This window comes from Propithecus coquereli, unplaced genomic scaffold (genome assembly GCF_000956105.1).
Source record: "Propithecus coquereli isolate 6110/MARCELLA unplaced genomic scaffold, Pcoq_1.0 Scaffold14, whole genome shotgun sequence".
Classification (NCBI taxonomy): domain Eukaryota; kingdom Metazoa; phylum Chordata; class Mammalia; order Primates; family Indriidae; genus Propithecus; species Propithecus coquereli.
Genome location: NW_012138302.1, coordinates 9,074,225 through 9,087,234, shown reverse-complemented (window position 1 = coordinate 9,087,234; position 13,010 = coordinate 9,074,225). Strand labels below are relative to the sequence as shown.

At 41.0% G+C, this 13,010-nt stretch overlaps 1 protein-coding gene across 4 annotated transcripts in view; it reads left to right on the top strand.

The window, feature by feature from the left end:
- The window catches only part of FGGY (FGGY carbohydrate kinase domain containing), a 394,984-nt gene that overhangs the window by 226,778 nt on the left and 155,196 nt on the right, over nt 1-13,010 (top strand). The window lies entirely within an intron of this gene.

Below are 13,010 nucleotides of genomic sequence, written 5' to 3'. Positions count from 1 at the left end.
TTCCTTCTAGAGATTACGATATGGAAAGAGGCGGAAAGAGCAATTTTACATTGGAGAAATATGCCAAACATTGGCCAGGTGAACAAGGTCAACGTTAATAGTGATAAGTCATGTTGATATTATGTACCATTGTTACAATGTGATGGGAATGGCATTTTGTTGCCTTCTTCCCAAAAACCTATACCCAGTCTAATCATCAGAGAAACATCCAGACAAATCTTAGTTAAGGGACATTCTACCAAATACCTGACTAGTGCTCCTCAAAACTGTCAAGGTCACCAAAAATCAAGAAATCTGAGAAACTATCACAGCCAAGGGGAGCCTAAAGATTCATGACAACCAAATGTAATGTGGCATCCTGGATGGGATCCTGGAACAGAAAAGGCCATTAGGTAGAAATCAAGGATGTCTGAATAAGGTAGGGAATTGAATTCATGATATCAGCATCATTCATTAATTGTGACATATACACCTCATATGAGATATTAGTGATAGGGAAACTACTGAATGTGGACATTGAAGAACTCCCTGTACTGTGTTTATGACTTTTCTACCTTCTAAAACTATTCTAAAATTTTAAGTTTATTTTTTAAAAAGCTTTCATTAATTCCTGAAGGGCTGCCCTGGCCAGGGAACCTCGAATCTTCAGTCTCTCAGAGACCACAGCTGGGGTTATAAGCTTATAGTTGGGAACTTCCTTACAGAGTTTGTCATACGTAGCTTTGTCAAACAAGACTAAGTTGTTGAGCTTGTCCCGAACTTTGCCTTTGGACCACTTCTTCTTTTTGGCCTTGCCCCCAGATTTGTTCGCTGGGTCTTTGTCTTTCTTGGCCGACTTTCCGGCATCTTTCTTCTTCTTATCGTCCTTGGGCGGCATTGCGAAGCTTGGAGAAGCGCTGCAACTACCGCAGGCTGGTTAAGATGTCTGGTTTCAAAGCACCGAGCTCAAGTAATTTACACCAGAAATACCAAGGGTGGAGATGCCCCAGCTGCTGGTGAAAATGTGTGAACAGGTCAAACCAACTGTATATTTGGAAAAATAAAACTTTATTAAATCAAAAAAAAAAAAGCTTTCATTAATTATTCACTCATTAAGAAAACATTTTCTCATATTTGCCTGGCTAAGTACGAAGGGTCGTAAGATGAAATGTCATGCCTGCCTTCAAGGAGCTCAGGTACATTGAGAAAGACAAAAAAGGAAATAATTACAATACAAGATGGTAATTACTACAGTAAATGCATGGCCGGAGTGCAGGGGGAAAATGGAGAAGGGGCCATCACAAGTCTTCAGTAGACAAGGAAGTTTTCCTATAGGAAGCAATATTTACAGGATCATGGTTTCCCTGTCCCCAACCAAGACACTGTTCTAGCCAGCCCAGTTTCAGGTACTAGGCCCTGTCCTCACCCTTCTCCACTTTGTTTTTCTCTGCTATGTCCACAAAACCACACAGCTGACTTCCTGTGAGGCCTAGGTGGGATGTGGGTATGTGGAAGCCCATTGGGAAGGCACCGCAGGGAGAGAGAACAGCCCTGTGCCTTGAGTTGATAATCTTCTTTTAGGAGGATATAACAGCTAAGAAGAGGGTGGGCAAAAGGGACCAGCTCCTCTGTCTTGGTCTCTTTAACAGGCGACATTGGCAGAGGTCATTGAGAGGGGTGGGAAGGGAATCCATACGGTACAGTAAGACCACTGTTACACCTGCTAGTAAAAGAACTGGAGCGCTGTTCATGAAGTGCCCTGTTCCCTCTTCATTTACAGGACCTGCTCTTTTCAGCCCTCTGGGAACCAGCACACTGTCTGTTTTGAGGTTAGCTCTGGGACCCAGCAACCACATGTGCTGAAAACAAGCTGTATGCTAGGCATTGATTTAACAAGGAGAGGGTTGACGTTCAGTGAGCGATGAGAGACAGATCATGCCCTCAGCAAGCTCAAGGTAGTTTGTTTCTCCTGGCATTTGAGAAACATTCTAGAAACATTGTGCTGGACTGAGTATGATAAACATCCCTGGCCCCAAGCAGTAGCACCCCATCTTCAGACATTATGAGGAGACAGGCAACACTGGTAGCAGCCACCATCTTTGGAATGCCTACCACCTACCAAGCACCTACTAAATACTTTGTATCGTGTAATTAGCTCAGCAAGCCTATGAACTAGGCACCATTACTGTCCCCTATTTTACAAGTGAGGAAACTGAGGCAAAGAGTGGTTAAGTGGGTCATGCAATGTGCAAGAAGGGGGCACTCGTTTAAGCGCTCTAGAGGACTGACCCCAGAGTCTTTGCTCTTCCCCTCAGTTGAATAACTTCTCTTGAAGGCCTGGAGGAGATGGGGAGCAGACTCAATTGAAATATGGGTGAAAACGGGCAAATGTTTGAACATACATTTCGCCAAAGGACAGATTTGAATGATAAGCACCTGAGATGATGCTCAACATCATTAGTCATGAGGGAAATTGAAACCACAGTGAGATCTTCTGCACACTTTTTAGAATGGCTAAAGTTGTGGTGAAGATGTGGGGAACTACAACTCTCATACACCACTGGTAGGAATGCAGGACAGTGCAACTATTCTGGAAGACAGGTTAGCAGTTTCTTACAGAGTTAACATACACCTGTCATGTGGTCCAGCCATCCCACTCTTATAAAAACGTATACAGGGATGTTCAGGGCAGCTTTATTTGTATCAGTCCAACACTGGAAATGACCAGATGTCTATCAGCAGTGAATAGATAGACTCTTAGTATAGCATTATAATAGAATACTACTAAGCAATAAAAGGGAATGAATTATTAATATAAGATATAACATGGATTGGTCACAAGATAATTATGCTGAGTAATAGAAGCCAGACAAAAAAGAATGCAAACCGTATAGTTCCATTATGTAAAATTCTAGAAAATGCAAACTACTATATAGTGGCAGAAAGCAGATCAGTTGTCGCCTGGAACGGGGGAGTGGCACAGTGAGGGCAGGAGAATAGGATTGAAAAGGGGCACAAGGAAAGGTTGGGAGTGATGGATGTGTTTATCTTGATAGTTGTAATGTCTTCACTCACTGTCAAAACTTACCAAATCAAGCCGGGCGCGGTGGCTCACGCCTGTAATCCTAGCACTCTGGGAGGCCGAGGCGGGTGGATCACTCAAGGTCAGGAGTTTGAGACCAGCCTGAGCAAGAGCGAGACCCCGTCTCTACTAAAAAAAAAAAAAAAAAGAAAGAAATTATCTGGACAACTAAAAATATATAGGAAAAAAATTAGCCAGGCATGGTGGCACATGCCTGTAGTCCCAGCTACTTGGGAGGCTGAGGCAGTAGGATCGCTTGAGCCCAGGAGTTTGAGGTTGCTGTGAGCTAGGCTAATGCCACGGCACTCACTCTAGCCAGGGCAACAGAGTGAGACTCAGTCTCAAAAAAAAAAAAAAAAACTTATCAAATCAGACATTGTAAATATGTGCAGTTTATCGAATGCTAATGATAGCTCAATAAAACACACTCTGCTGGCATGAATAGGAAATGGTGCAACCACTTTGGAAAATAGTTTAGCAGTTTCTTAAAAAGTTATGCCTACCATGTGATCCAGCCATTCCAGTCCTATAAAAGCCGGGCAGGGATGTCTGGCCCATGATTCTGGAAGCCTACCAGGAATGCAGCAAAGTCAGGTGAATGGAGGCTCCTCAGAAGGTCAGGAACAGAAGCCTCTGGCAAGAGTGTACCTGTCAACTGGCCCGAGCCCAGCTTTCCACGGGAGACTGCAGCCTGCCTGGACGAAGGGTAGAGGAAGTAGAGGGAAAACATGGGGCACCTGTATTTCAGCTCTGTCCTGAGGAGCTGCGGTGGGAGAAGATCATGTTCTCCTCCCAAGGGCATGGTGGGGGTGGGGTGTAGTTGGGAGTGGAAAGTTCTAAAGGACTGCCTTGGTGGGGGAAAATTAGCAGCAATGACAATAACAGCTAATATTTATTACATGCTTATCGTGGTCTAAGAAATTTGGATTTTTTTTAACCCTCCTAATGATAACCTTATACAGTTACCAGCATTATCCTATCAATTTATGGGGACTGAAACCGAGGCTCTGAGAGACAAATTGCCTACTCAAGGTCACATGGCTAGTAAGTCCTGTAGATAGGTTCGGAGGCAATTGGATTCCAGAGCTCATACTCTCAACTCTTAGCAGAAGGATGAGACGGACGCAGGCTGTGGGATGGGTTGGCCATACGCACTCGTGTTTTGTGGGAATGAGGTGGAGTGATTACAAGGCAGATCTTTTCCAAAGCCTGACGAGAACTGCAAAGTTAGGGCTGATGGCAGCTAGACCACAGTGCTCTCATTTTCCCTTCTTCCCTGCCTTCCAAATCACTGCCTTTCAAGAGGCCACCAGCCTAATAATAACAATAAAAGTAAACAGCATCACTTGTCACCATCATCCCCTGGGAAGTGAGTCTTTGTGAGACTCTTTATTTAATCTCCCGTTTCCCTGCCGTGCTGTGGTCAAGTGCTGAACTTGGCAATTTGAAGACATGCGGCTGACTTCCCGGCTCCTGGAGAGGCTTTTGTATTCGTTTGGAGGAGCATGATGAAAACCACATTGATATATTTTTTTTTTTCCTTTTCCTATTTGCCACTCATCTACTATGTGAGTGATTCTGATATTGTGGCTGCTGGGGGCTACCTAGCAGTGATGGGAGGGTTCCGTGTGGAAGCAGTAGATGGCGAAGATGGCCGTGGTGGAGCCCTCACTAAGTATCGGTGCTGTGCCGAGTGCCTCTACGTGCATGAACTCGTTTAGTTTAACAGACGTTTAGTTTTGAGGTTTTAGTATTTTTGCCTTGTTGCCTTTCCCTTATTTTTTCACCCCTTCTCCCACTCTCTTTGTGTGTTCCAAGTGCCTCTTTTTTCATATGTTAATTAAATTTTCATATTTTTTGCCCTGAGAGCCATCAGAAGTTTGGGGTAGTTTCTGCTCTTCCACTTAACCAATGGTTAGAGCGTCAGGAGAAATAAGAGACCAAAGATCTGAGAATAACCAATGAGAAGTTTTCTGAGCAATCAACACTGAAGGAATGAGATTGAAAGTCCCTTCCTAATGAACCATCAGTGGCTCCCTACTACCCATAGGGGAAAAAAAAGTTCAGATAGGATCATTGAATAGACATTTTGGCTATGTTCTTATGAATTTGGGATATATCCAATTCAAAAAAAGCTAAAGTCTTAAATCCTAAGTGAAAATTACTACAGTACTGTCACATATGTTTTTAAAACTTTTTTATTGAAAGATAACTCACAAACCATCCAACTCACAACCATCCCCTGCTATATATTTTTAAAACTTATAGAGAAACGAGTTTAGTGATGTTCGAGAAAGAGGAAGATTTACTGTCCACCTTTTAGGTTATGCTATGGAATGATACCAGCATGTGGTCTTTATTACTTAGGAAAGTAACAGAAGGTTATCACAAAACAGCACATTTCCATTTACTAGCACTTAGCATCATACCTGACACACCGTAGGTGTCCTCTAAATCTTGGATGGATACCTGGGCAGAAGGACAGAGAGAAAAATACCAGGTAGTCACTATAAAGGTTAGCTGAAGAACAAATCATGCTGTACCAGTTTGATTTCCTTTTTTTCATTGAGTGACAGGCTGTGGAGCGAAAGGGCAATACAGCATGTAAACTGTCCAGTCTTTGGTCAGGTTGTAGGTCCCCTCCTCGATTAACTGACCCTTCCCACATGACACACAGCATTGGTCAGTTCAGTCACACAGGTCCATCCATGCAGGAACTGAGTCGTCCATTGCGTTATACTTTGAAGCAGGCCAAAAGCAAAAATATAAAGCTGATTGAGAACTATCAACAACATCCAATTGCCAAGTTTATGTTTGCACTTTTCATCCAGTCATTGTAGCCTTGTGTGGAGCCAGGCAAAGCCATAATTCTATTGGTTGAGGAAACATTTGACTGGAGGCTGCTTTTGAATGATTGATGAGCTGCCCAGGTGCTACCTGAGAAAGACCAGTCACAGGGCCTCCAGGACTTACGCTCCCATCATCTGTCTGCGTGATGAAATTAACTGGATTTTCCTCAGGTTTCCATGAAACCCCTAGCTGAGAGATTTGATAGAATCTTAGAAGACAGAGCTCAGGTTCTTTGCAATTAGGGAAATGGCCAATGAAAAAGGAGAGTCCACAGAGAGAGTGGTCGGTTTTGTATGTATTCATTTTGTGTATGTATTCATGTAGGACACCAGTTTGCATGGGCCTATCCACCCCAATAGACTCACAGTGAAGATGGTTCTCAATACTAAATCGGATGGCTTCAATCTCCTGATAAAAACTTTTTGACAAGTCTCTTGAATGCTAGCTGGACGTAGGAGATCTCGCATGATCTGGCCCCTGCCAGCCTCTGGCACCATCTTCTGCTACCCCTCACCATTCATCCTGTGTTCTGGCAGGTGCATCCACATACCCTTCTTTGAATTCCATGGGGCCACATGTTTTGAGATAGGAAATGATCAGATTTTAGAGAGTTAATACTGTGTACATTCAAGATATTGCATAACACTGCCAGTGGGGTTGGAGCAGCACCCATAATCATACATATTAATATTTATATGGTAAAACTCTATGAATATTCATACCAACCAGGTTAAATAGGCTTTAAATGTCTTGATCTGTTCAGATCAGATTTTACCATCAAATTAATCATGAAAACAACTTTTGTCATTTGGAATGCTTTGGATTGAAGAAGTATACTAGACCTGTTCTTGCTCTTCTTAAAAGGAGCCTTTACTCTCTCATCTGTATAGCCTTTGGGCATGGTGTTTTCTCTGCCTGGAATGGCCACATGTCTCTTCTATCTGTTGAGTAACGTCATCACTATAATAGTTATCACTAGAACTCACACTTATTGAGCATGGGCATTTACTATGTTGTTTGTTTCTCCCAACAAACCGTATGAGGTGGTTCTCATTGTATTATCACCTCCAGTGTTTGGATGAGAAGACCGAGGCTTGGAGAGGTCACAGAGCTAGGAGAGGTGGAGCTGAGATTGAACCAAAGTATGGAGTTGCCAGAGCCTGTGTTCCTAATCACTACACTATCCTTAGCGTGCGTCTTCCCCAAAGTTCTGATTCAGGTGTCACCTCCAGGAGGCCCTCTTCCCTTCCTCCACCATGTTTAGTAAACGGTGCCTCTTATGAGCCTTCATAGCTCTTTATGCACAGCTCTCATGTGGCATTGATCATTCTCTGTCTTCTCCAAAAGCCTGAACTCCTTGAGCAGTTGGGGGAAAATTCTCCTGCAGTCCTCTACTTCTAGGGCATATAGTAGCTATTCAATGCATAGTTTATAATTTAACCTTGAGAGCTATGGTAATGGATAACAAATAATTTGCATCCTCAGTGAAATAGATAGTAAACATCAAATCACAAGTCTGAGGATATAAAATTTGGACTAAAAAAAAAAAAAGAAATACTCAAAAAGGAAAAGCCTGTTCAAGTTTATGCATGGTATATAGAGAAGAGGGATTTGTTGGGGACAGTTCAAGGATGAGCAAGGAACACATTTATACTTACAGATAGTCATAGCTAGGATTTATTAAACACTTACCATGTTCCAGTTTCTCTGCTAGGCAGTCTATACAGAATTTCTAATCCTAACAACAAATATGTAAGGATAGTTGTTGAATCCCTGAATGGACAAAAATCAGAGCTGTCTAAGAAAGAAAAAGATGTAGTAACAATGTTTTAGATCAGAATAAAGGGTAATACTACTATATTTAGACTAAATATAAAATAAACATTCTTAGAGGGAAGTCACATAAAATGGCTCAATCGAATACATTTCCCCATCTAAGGGATGATGGAATTGAGGTCAGAGAGATTACAGGCTAGTGTGTGGTCTGTTATATTTATTCCTTGAATATCTTAACATGGTACCGGAAGTATATCCTGCTGCCCTCCCCAGGACTGGGTCCAATTTTAAGCTCTGCTTTTGGAAAAAGCTGTTGGAACCTGGAAGGAACCACATAACAGCTATGATGCTTAAGAGAAAGAGGCCCCCGCAAGCAAAGCTCGAGATGATTAAGGGAGATGGGGTAGTTCTGACCGCTTATGAGAAACCTTAGAGCTTGGCTCAATGATTTCTTTGCTTAGGAAAATTTTTGTAATCATAAAAAAAAAAAAAAAAAAAAAACCAACCCCAAAAAAACTTTTTCTTGGTGCTTTAGAGTTTACAAAATGCCTTATGGAATTTGATGCTCAGAATAACTAAGTGAGGCAGTCAGAGCAGATCTTGTTTTCTTTTTTAAAGTGAGGCTTAAAGACACTAAGGGATTTATTTGTCCAATGCCCCACAACTAATGATATGTATGTATCTGAGCAAAGCCCTGAGCCCTTTCCACTGCAATCCTGCAATCCTTGGTTCATCTTCATCTACTCAAATTGAAGGATCCTATAGCTGGTGAAAGTCTGGTTCATCCAGGAAGAGCTCCTGGTTCCATGTCACTAATCCACATTGTGACTGTAATTTCTCCACTGAGCTCCGTTGAGCTCCAGACACTTTCAATTAGTGTGCATAAAATGTGCCTGGGGAACGCCTTAAAAAATGTAATTCCTCGGTCCCCACTCCCATAGGGTGTGATTCAGTAATTCTTGCTGGAAGGGGTAAATAAGAATCTGTAATTTTAACATGTGGCCAGGTGATTCTAATGGAACACTTTCAGAAAAACTACTTTGAGCTCCTTCAGAGTAGCAATGATATCTTTCTGTCTTGTTTCCTCAGTGCCTAGCAGAGCACCTTGTACATAGACAGTACTCTGCATTTACACTGGACGAATATAAGAGTGAAGTAAATAAATGTAAAATAACGTAAAATGAAGGCAAACAAGTTGGTGAGTCAGCTAATCCCTTCCAGGTGTGGGGCACCCTGGAGGTCCCTTGAATCTCCATCCTTTCACATAAGGTGTCTCTTGGTAGACTTAGGTACAGACATACTAAGAAGTCATGCCTTGAATAGAGGATGTGGTAGAATCTGCTGACAATTAGATTGTGGAATTCTTATTTTCTCATCAAAAGCAGGACGGAATGAAAGAGTGAGAGACCCCGTTTGCAGCTCTGTGCAGACAAACCCAGAAACCAAAGCACAGACATACCAGGGCGCAACAGGAAACCACAAAGACCTGAGATCGTTCAGGGTAAATAGGAAGTCAGAATTAACTTCTGTACCCACAGTGCTGAGCTGAAGTGTGGTATTTAATCCAGCTCTCTGCCCAGCCCTTCCTTGAGCCCAGGCATAGATAAAAGATGTTGCCACATGGGTAAAAGCATTTTAAAATGTTTGTTCTGATCAGGAGTTGGAGCAAGCTTCTTTTGTTTGTGCTGGTGAATAATTTGGGACACAGGTGCAGTTGAGACTTGAAAGCATTAATTGGTCTCCTTGATTTTCCCTGTAGTGATATTTGAAACCTCCATCTTCCCCCACAAAGTAATCTTCATCCATATACATTCACAAAGCAGTTGCCATTGACAACCATCTTTCATATGCCCCATCTGTGGACCTTTGGGTCCAAGTGCATAGTAGTGGAATATTGGTGATACTTAATATGTACTCCATGTTCCTTACGTTGATATCTGTAATCTCATTTGGTTACTACTATTACATTGGGAAATAATCAGTAGGATACAAATGATCATCGCCATTTTGAGATAAGGAAAATGTAATGTGGTAGAAAATACATGGGTTTTGAAGTCAGACCTGTGTTTGCATCCAAATATTTCAGCTTTCTTATCAGAGTGTCTTTTTATTCAGCCAATTGTTTAGAGCATCTACTGCGTGCCAGGCAGGCACTGGAGTTAAAATGGTGAGCAGAAGTAGACATAGACTTTACAATCTAGTGGAGGAGATGGATACCAAGCAAACAATCACAAAAATATGTAATTGCAGACCTTGATAAGTGCTTTGCTTTCATACCCTGTTGGTAGAAGTATAAATTGGGCAATCACTTTGGGAAACAGTGAAGCACTGTCTGGTAAGTTTGAATATACACATGCCTGCACTCCCCCCATTCTATTCCTAGGTAAAAAGTTGTAGAAACCATTGCTCCTGTGTACCAGTAAGTATCCAGAGACTAGTCCAAGAGTATTTATAGCATTATATTTCATAATAGGCTCAAATTTGAAACAACCCAAATTTCCATCAATAATTGAATGAATAACTAAACAGTATTATATCCATGCAGTGGTAGACAAACTTAAAATGAATGAACTACAGCTATGTATAACAACATAAACAAATCAAATAGTTTTAAGTGCAAAATGGAACATGAAAGATATACATACAGAATGATTTCATTTATAGAAAACTCAGAAAAGGCAAAAGATACAATATACTTTAAGAATGCCTACAAAGGCACTAAGCCTAGAAAGACAAGCAGGGGACAATTGCCACAAATGTCAGGACACCAGTGAATTACATGGCTTGGGAGCTCTGGTTGTTGAGGTAGAGAGATACCTTCAGGAAGGGCTGTGGGACAGTGGCATTGACTGGTGATGGATGCATGAGTACTCATCAGTCTTTAAAATGTTCAAATATGTTTTATACACTGCTCTGTATGTGTGATATATAAGTGCTATAAAGCAGAGGACCAATCATGAGTGCATAGAGCCAAGTGACATATAGTTTTGGTGGTCGGGAAGGCTTCTGTAAGGCAGTGCTGTTTGAGCTGAGGGATTTTGATTAGGTAACTAAGCAAAGAGTCTAGTGGGGAGAGAAGAGGATTATGCATAGTAGTGATAGAGAGAAAAGTGGTCCAAGAAGAGAGTAGTACAGCAGGGTACTGGGAGGGAAATTGGCAGCTTTTGTGTGGGGCAGGACAGAAGAGTGGCTTAAGTTAAGGCTAGAGAAACAAAAAGGGGCAGATGTACTGGGCTTGTAAGCCTCAAAAAGGATTTTGGTCGTTTCTCTAAGAGAAACTGAAAGGTTTTAAGTACAGTGGCTAACGTAATTGGATTTATAAAGGATCGAAATAATTGCAGTTTGGAGAACAGATTGGAGAGAGGCCAGAGCAGATGCTAGGAGACCAGGTAGGAGATTGGGAGTCTGGGTGAGAGATGATATCACGGTAGCTTGTCTCGGATTATAGTGGGGGAGATGGAGAGAAATCAATATATTTGAAAGATGTTTAGAAGATAAAATCAGTAGCACTTTTTTGGCATGAAAACCACCAAGGTTGCAGGGTGAGTGCAACAGATGCTTCTTGGGTATCTCCCCCAAACTTCTGCAGTTAGACTGCTGCCCAGTGAGCAGAGCTCTCTGGAGAAAGAGCAGCAGGCTGAAGGCGTCCCCTGGACGGACTGGCCCTACAGGGGAGAAACTTTTTTGGTTTACGTTGTTTTCATGTTAAATGTTTTAAATATTTTGTCCTTTGCTCGAATAAGAAGTCTTCTCAAGAAGTAGCCATGTGGACCCAATATTCCTTCAGTTGTAATCCTGCCAAAAATGCCTAGCTTGAATCTAATTATGAGGAAATGGAGGGAAACCCAAATCAAGGGAGATTCTACAAAATAACTTGGCTCTACTCTTAAATGTCAAGGTCACAAAAGAAAGATTAAAGGAAGGTTCCAGATTCAATGAGGATAAAGAGAGACATGCCAACTGAAGGGCATGTGTGAGATTGAATTGGATCCTAGACTACAGAAAACTTTTTTTTTTTTTTACTTTTACTATGAAGGACATTTAATGGACACTAAAGAAATTTTAATAAGATATAGGTTAGATAATAGAATTGTATCAATGTTTATTTTCTGATAGGATAATTGTATTATGGTTATATAAGAGAATATCCTCATTTTTATAAAATACACATTGACATATTTAGGAATAAAAGAACATTACACTCAAATAGTTCAGAAAAAATTGTGTACATACATATGTGTGTGTATGTGTGTGTATATATATATATATGTTTATGTGGACAGAATGCTCATGAAAAACACTGGGAGAGTCTGGGTGAAGGGTATACAGAATTCTTTGTACTATTTTTGCAACCTTTCTATAAGTCTGAAATCATTTTTTAATAAAAATTTTAAAGTAATAGGAAAAAAGAGAAATAAATAGCCATTTGAAGACCATTCCTATATTTGCTGTTACCATGCTGATCAGTTAATGTGCCATTCATTGTATCCATATAAATTCCCACTTGATAATTTGTTTTAGAATTCACTATTTGGAAAAGTATTGTTTAATCTGAACTGGCATATTTTCTTCTTTCTGATAATAAAAGCTATACAACTGATCACATTTTTCTTCTGGCCCTGGAAGCCAGGAAACTCCAAGTTGAAATTTAATACTCAATCTAGAATGTTGGGCCTTCTGTTTAGCGTATTTTCATCCTTCTTTTCATTAGTCTTGCATTGCAGCTTCTATTCACTCACTACTCTATTTGCATGTGTGTATTTATTTGGTGGGGTATAAAATATCTCAAACTCTTTGTATTAGTTTCGTATGGCAGCTGCTATACCAAATTACCACAAACTTGGTGGCTTAAAATAACCCACATTTATTTTCCCATTATCCTGGAGGCTAGAAGTCCAAAATCAGTTTCTTTAAGCCGAGATCAACTGTCAACAGGGCCATATTTCCTCTCGAGGTTCTAGGAGAAATTCTATTCCTTGCCTAGTACAGCTTCTGGTGGCTGCTGGCATTCCTTAGTTTGTGACTGCATCACTCCAACCTTGACTTCTCTGACCACATTGTCTTCTCCTCATCTGTAGTCATATCTACCTCTGCCTCTCTGTTGTAAGGACAGCTATTATTGCATTTAGGGTCCACCAGGATAATTCAGGATTATCTCTTCATCTCAAGATCCTTAATCACATTTACAAGTCCTTTTTTTTGCCATCAAGGTAACATTCATGGGTTCCAGGGATTTGGACATGAGTATCTTTTGGAGACCTATTATTCAACCTACCATAACCTTTATGGAAAGAAGTGACATATAAATATATTTTTAAAGTAA